We start from the raw sequence: 7,271 nt of genomic DNA, 5'->3' as shown, positions 1-7,271 counted from the left end.
ACCTGAGAAACACGCCGCATCACGTTGCCTCCTCACACGTGCGTGCGGGTGGCAGCTCGCTGTTGGAGCTCAGAAACCTCTGTCCCTCATGTGCCAAGATATTTGAGGTGATGGTACCCGGGCCAGCGTGTCTCCCCTGCAGAGTATCACCACCCAGGACAACTCCACAAAGTAAGATTTTCGCCCAGAATCTTATGTAAAAGAGAATTCTCTCTGTGTCTTGAGTGTAACGTTTCCCCTCTGTGGACAGGGTTCGAGACCAGCTTGCTGTGCTCATCTACTGCTGGAGGCTGCTTCTGGGCCTGAAGGTGAGTTAGTGATCCCTATGTCTGCAGGGAATATGGCTTGTTTTACTTTGGATTCTGGCTATTTTAGAGTTCGCTTTGGTGTGATTATAGGAATGAATTGAATTTATGTTTCGGCCATTTTCTCTCACCCACTGCTTCTGCTCAGCTAGGGACAGATGTAGGATTGGCGATCCAGGCTTCGGCTTGGGATGAGATACACTGATGACACCCCGGCCTTGGGGCATGAGCGCTGATGCCTTACCGGGGACAGACCACCATGGGTCCCCCTCCCGGGACAGCCTGTGCACGTGCGTGGAGGGGGGAGGGAGACACAGGAGCCTCTTCTCCGGGGCTGCAGTGAAGTCACTTTGTGAACTTTGGTTCAGTATTTCAGTTGTCAACACATAAGACATTCACCAGGACGCGGATACTAATATTAATATGTGACGGCTATGAAACTATTTCTGCAGATTCAGTGCATCACTTTCAAGTAAAAAGTAAATTACACAATTATTCAAGCGTGTGCATAGTGGGGCAGCTTCTGTGCAGGGTCTCGCAAGTAGGGGAATTTGTTTATTTATTTGCTTTTTAAATACGAGGAGGCCATCCTGTTACTAAGAAGAGTGTGGACTCCAGAGCAGCCAGTTTTGAAGTGAGGTGAGGAGGCCTGCTAGAGCGTGGCCCTGAATTGTTAGCAGAGCCCCAAAAGAACATGTGTTCTCGGGTCCTCAGACTGCCTAAGGCCCTTGCTGGCCTGAAGGTGGGCTTCTCTCCATCCACAAGTATTTGTTTGCTGATTTCTTTGTCTGAGCAAAGCACTCCGGTCCGTCCTCTAAGGAGCAAGAACTTCCGCATGGCAAGCCGTGGTTTTCGGAGATCTTCACACACGTGATCTCCCTTCATTGTGCACTCAGAACGAGTGGGGTCTCAGCTCAATCGGCATGTGTTTGAGAGTCAGGGGCACTGACAGCAGTGTTACCAGCACGGTAGGCGTTAACCGGGGTTGTACTGATCATAGCCTGATCTCAGGAGTCCTCGAGTTTAAAGGAACCAAAACCCAATCAAACTGTCTTAGGCAAAAATGAGGTTGGTTATCTAGTCATTGGGAGAGTCCTTCCAGAATGCAAGGCACAGAGGACAGTGCTCACATCCAGCTCTGGGTCCTGAGGGTCCATACCCAAGACACTGAACACAGTCCATCTGCAGACTTGGGATTGCTGGAAGAGTGAGTCCGTGTGGCTCTGTGGGGCCAGCGTCCACCCGCCTCATCCCTCATTCACGTGGTTGCTGGTCAGGGCCCCTGAGAGCAGGTGGAGTGATTACCAGAATCCCGCTGCCGGAGGGCATATGGTTCGTCTACACCTTTCCAGATGGAGAGGCTGCAAGGCACGGGTGGAAAAGGGTTTACCGAAAGTCAGCTGATAAGGAAGTGTCCGACCTAGAGCGGAAATCCGCACTGGCTTATTCCAGAATTCCTCCCCCATCATGGCCTCTCGTTTATAGAATCCTCCCTACTCCCTCTGCTCCGGGAACAGGTAGGACCAGCCGGGATACCGTGTCGTAAGTGCTGAGGAGAGGTGGCTGCGCTTCCTGTTAGAGGCTTCGTAAGAAGGATCCTGACGTGTAGAGTTGATGAGTTTTCTCGGGCGTAGAGATCATCAAGCTACCAGGCATAAAATACGGTGTATTTTTTATCTTGCGTTTGTTCAGGGAAGAACAGTTGAAATGGCCACTTTGATTCCTGGTGACGGAAATGGTCTCAGGGACACGGCACGGTCGGGCCGCTGTTTGACTGGCAGCAGGGACATGATTGTTTGCAGCGTCATTAGGCGTACCGAGTGCAGCTAACATCTCCGTGCTAGTGTTTGGACTGATTTTCCCCTAATTACAGACCCTCAAATTGTGGGCAGGCAGAAACCTGTCTTGGCTGTCTCGATCTCAGGCAGTCAGAGGCCTGGGAAAACGGTCTATTGATAGGATAAAGAAGATACGGAGACAAAATAATTCCCTAAATTGGTAAGAACTCAACAACAGACTCCACAAGACTTAAGTTCAAATGACTTTTCTGGGAGTTTTTTTCCTGGGGGAGAGGCTGGGGACCCTGTGGAGTCTCTTGACCGTGTATCTGTCACATGCCTGGCCACCGTGGGGCCCGGGGCGTGTGCAGCTTCCTCTCCTTGTGACAGGCAGTGTGTGCCCATCAGCATCTGGCTTCCTGTCATGCGCGCCCCCACGCAGCTTCCTGGGACACTGCCCTCCCCGAGCCAAGTTGCATGTGTGCAGGGGCGAATCCAGAGCAAGGCATGAGGTGCCCAAGCCTAGCCCCCCCTCCCCCTAGGGGGGCAGAGAATCTGATGCAAACTTAGACACTCCTTCCCCATTGGCAGTAAAAGTCTTCAAGAAGTGTTGCCCGTTCTCTCTGAAATCAGCAAACCTGAGGAGCAGTCAGGTGTAACCCACCTTGGAGGGGATGTCGGAGGCTGTGCCTGTGAGCAGGCTTGCAGTGACTGTGGAATGTGGAGGGCGTGCAGAGAGAAGGGGCCCCGCACACCAGCATCACGACCGACGGACTGAGGCACCGGGTGCTCCTTCCCAGGCGTCAGTGTGATGCTGGCTTTCAGGCTCTCCAAGGACACAAAGCCACTGACAGACGTACCATTTAGTGTAGACGCCAGGGGACAAGGGACAGACACCCTCCGAGGAGGATCAGAGCGTCTGAGATGGGGTACTTCCTAAGTGCAACGGTCACATCTGGATGTTAGCTTTTAAAGATAAGGAGTTCTTTTAAATTCTGGATGATTCTTTCCAGAAAATGTGTCCCGATTCACTTCCAGAAAGGTCAGGGTATTTTAAGATACAAAGCAGGATCTCGTTTGCAAGGGTTTGGTGGAAGGTGTTACTTTGCACCTGCCTGAGCTCTGTGGTTGTTACTGGCTGGGGGGGTTCTAGGCTGGGCATACTTTCTTCTTTGCAGTCATGGTCAAAGACTCATTCAGACATGACAGGATGATCCATTGGAAATGACTGATCCAGATTCTCAGTGGGTTTTTTTTTCCTGTGTGTGACTAAGTGTGCACGTGGCAGCTTCCCGTTCTTCCACGTAGGGGCCTGGTCAGGACCCCTCAGTGTGCACTGTGGTTTTGTTGTCAGCGGGCTCTGCATCTGCACTGTCTCTCCTGTACCCGGCGACTTGTCCGCTGCCATGCATGTCCCCGAAGTCTGTTCTTACATGCCATGGCGGGATGCTGTGCTCCCACGGCAGCACGTGTCCCTGAGGTCAGTTCTCCTGTGACTACCGGGGGATGTCACGATCCCACGGCAATATGTATCCCCGAGGTCTGTTCTCATGTGACTGTGGCGGGATGCTGTGCTCCCATGACAGTGCGTGTCCCTGAGGTCAGCTCTCCTGTGACCACAGAGGATGCTATGCTTCCATGGCAACATGTGTCCCCAAGGTCTATTTTCGTGTGACCATGGTGGGATGCTGTGCTCCCATGACAGTGAGTGTCCCCAAGGTCTGTTCTTCTGTGACCACAGGGGGACGTCCCACTCCCACGGCAGCGCATGTCCCCGAGGTCTGTTCTCCTGTGACCGCAGGAGGATGTCATACTCCCACCACAGCGTGTGTCCCTGAGGTCTGTTCTCCTGTGACCGTGGGGGGATGTCCCACTCCCACGGCAGCACATGCATCCCTGTTTTCAGATGCTGCTTAGTCCTTCCATCTGCAAGTGCTCAAACTTTACTGTTCTTGTGAAGAGTTTGCTGTCCGAATGCTCTGCAAATTCCTGGCTGCCTGTTTCTTAGTATGAATGGGATTGGCCACAGGCTATTGTCCCTCTTTCTCTTGACCTCCAGCCACTGGTCTCCATTTGCCTCCATCCAGCTGCCACATGGTGAGGTGCGACAGCATGTGTCCAGCCTGGGTGGGATGAGGTCCCTATGGCTTGAGTTCTCAGTTGACAATGACTCCCCTCCATGGGAGATGCTTGAGCTTCTCTCCCATGTTACCAGGTCCCCCTTGGTGACAGCAGCTGTGGGTGTGGGGCTTCTCCCTTCACATTATGGAGACGTGAGTGCCCCAGGGGTCCCTGATGCCTTTGAATGGAATCACTTTCTCCTCCTGGGGTGGTGGGGTTTGAGGCAGAACCGAGTGACAAAAAGGTGACCCATCCTCTTGCACCCTGATGGGGAGGGGAGCGGTGCTGTGGGTTTGTTCTCTGTACCCATGCAGGAGGGGTAGAGGTCACTGTGCAGTTTTCCAGAACTCACCTATGCAAGAAGATGAGCCTTGTATAGTATCCTCCATCTCAGGGGATTAGACCAGATGATCCCTAAAGTCCCCGTTGTTGAGATTAGAGACTGACCCTGCTTCCTGACCTGAGGTGTGGGTCCTTCTGCTAAGAGAAAAGCCAGGAATGCCGTTCTGGGACACGGTCTGGGACGCGGGTCTGGGATGAGGTCTGGGACGCAGTCTGGGACGTGGTCTGGAACGCAGTCTGGGACATGGTCTGGGATGCGGGTCTGGGATGAGGTCTGGGATGCAGTTTGAGACGTAGGTCTGGGATGAGGTCTGGGACGCGGGTCTGGGATGCCGTCTGGGATGCAGTCTGGGGCGCGGTCTGGGACGTGGTCTGGGATGTGGGTCTGGGACGCGGGTATGGGATGAGGTCTGGGATGCAGTCTGGGACGCGGTCTGGAACGCAGTCTGGGACGTGGTCTGGGATGCGTGGTCTGGGATGCAGTCTGAGACGTAGGTCTGGGATGAGGTCTGGGACGTGGGTCTGGGATGCAGTCTGGGACGCGGTCTGGGGCGTGGGTCTGGGATGCGGTCTGGGACGCGGTCTGGGATGCGGTCTGGGACGCAGGTCTGGGATGAAGTCTGGGATGCAGTCTGGGATGCAGTCTGGTATGACTGGGTGATTATTTGAATTCAGGATGCATGTGATGTAGGTGTCCATGTTTTATAAGGTTCTGCTTCTTTCCAGATATGCAGTAATTCCCTCTCTTCCTCTCTCTCTCCGTGCACGCACATGTGCACACGCACACAGACATGCACATGCACACAGAGAAATGTAGTCACTGTACGTGTCTGTGCATTTATGCGTACATATGTGCGTATACTCGTGTCTGCAGGTGGGTACAGATGTACAGCTGTAATTACAATCCCCTGAACCTGGAAATAGGCCTGAGGCAGCTTCTTGATTTTGTGGGCTCTGTCTCCAGGGGAGAACCAATCTTCTTCAGCTTGTCTGCCCTAATCAGGTTCTCCTAGAACATTCTCACGTCCTGGTATAAGTGGCTTTCTAAGGAGCAGTCCCCCTGCTCCCTGTCCTCCACTCTGCTCCCGGCCCTGCCTCACCGCCCATCTCTGCCGAGTCCTGTGCAGCTCTACGGCAGCGGACCCGGTCTGCAGGCTGTTTGTGGTGCTTTTCTCTCGGGTTCCTGTCTGTTTAGCAAACCTTCGCTCTAAACTTGCTGTGTGCCAGGCACTGGGATGGCAGAGATTCCTAACATATGGTCCTTTCCAAAGGAGCTCATTTTCTAGTTGGAAGAGGGACACCTAGACAGTAAGGCTCCTGTGACGTACACGAATATGGGAACAGAGACAGCTGTCATGATGGCTCAGTAAGGGACCCTGAGGCTGAGGTGGCCAGTGCATCAGGCCGGTGCACACAGGCAGCGCGTGGGGTCCTAGCCTAGGGACACATGCATCGGCAAGCGTGGAGAATCCTTCCCGACATTTGGGTCCTGCCTGGTGCGCTTCTGCCTCTCCCGCCATTAAAGCTTGAGCCATGTCTCACGGGTTCTGGCTGCTGTTTTAACTTATGTTGTTAGGGAGAAGAAAGAGGGATACGGGGATGCAGGGGTGCAGCTGTCCCGAGTGTGGGTGCCTTTTATGTTAACAGAGGGGGCAGCCATGACTGGTGCAGGAGCGTCTCTAGGTCTGAGCTTGTGGCCCAGGCTGGGGTCCTGGGAAGGAGGGGTACAGCACAGAAGCTGCTTGGAGGCAGTGGGGAGGCTGCATGGGGGCAGTGGTGTGTGTGGGGTCACGGTAAGTGTGCCCAGACCAGCTCTGAGTGAGCGTGAGCCCGCCATCTGCTGTCCCGGCAATTCGGCTGTTCACATCCCTCCCCGGCCCCACGAGTGATGTCAGACACTGGAACGCCAAAGCGCGGGTACCCCACTAATGTTTCACTGTTTGGGTTTGCAGATGACCGCGCCGTTTCCCCGATGTGCCCTCGGGGTGAGGTCACCCGGGACCCTGGTGGTAAGTGCACTCTTGTCCCCTCTGCGTGGAGTCTGAGCCACCGGCTCTGCCACAGACCTTTCTAATGATTTTCTTGTCTTTGCAGTTCACTTACCTGGAGACCGTTTTCTTCGTTCGTTACCATGCTCACCTCCACATCTGCAAACTGAGAAAGGTTCACGACAGGAGCAGAAGAGCACAGGAAGTTCTGTGACTGTTGAGATGTTTTGTCATTTTGTATCAAAAATACTGAAAACTGAAATTAAACATGTATAAAATATTTGCTGTGACTCAGGTTTCTTTTTTTTTAACTTTAGCTTTGTTCAGGTATAATTGACATGGAATTGTAAGACACACCTGTGTGCATCGCGGTGACCTAACTCGCATATGCATTGTCCCCACTGTCTCGTTGGTCAGCTTCCGACACGTTTCCCTTGTTGGTGGTGAGGACGGTTAAGATCGCGTCTCTCAGCAAATTTTATCACGCCTTAGTGTTTCTAACCGCGGTCGCTATGTTTCAGCGAGACCGAGATCCACGGCCCGGCTCATCCTACCACTGAAGGTTCATGGCCTTCCGCCAACCTGCGCTCACTCCCCCACCCACCCCTGCAACCACTTTCGCACTCTCTGCGTTGAGGACTTTGGCCTGTGTTGTTCCGTTCTGTTATTAGGTTCTTCATACAGGTGATAAGTGCAATATTTGTCTTTCTCTGTCTGGGTTATCTCACTGAGGAGGA

The 7,271-nt window shown here is 53.4% G+C and overlaps 1 long non-coding RNA gene across 1 annotated transcript; it reads left to right on the top strand.

Annotated features, from left to right (window-relative positions):
- The first annotated feature begins 250 nt into the window (after positions 1-250).
- LOC130541908 (uncharacterized) lies at positions 251-6,812 on the top strand. The gene is made up of 2 exons (XR_008956001.1): positions 251-6,555; positions 6,641-6,812. It is a non-coding gene; the product is annotated as an uncharacterized LOC130541908 (long non-coding RNA).
- The last annotated feature ends 459 nt before the right edge of the window (positions 6,813-7,271 follow it).

The sequence above is a fragment of the Ursus arctos genome, unplaced genomic scaffold, assembly GCF_023065955.2.
Source record: "Ursus arctos isolate Adak ecotype North America unplaced genomic scaffold, UrsArc2.0 scaffold_27, whole genome shotgun sequence".
NCBI classification, from domain to species: Eukaryota; Metazoa; Chordata; class Mammalia; order Carnivora; family Ursidae; genus Ursus; species Ursus arctos.
Note: the sequence above shows the minus strand (reverse complement) of the source record. Positions and strands in the feature narration are given on the sequence as shown.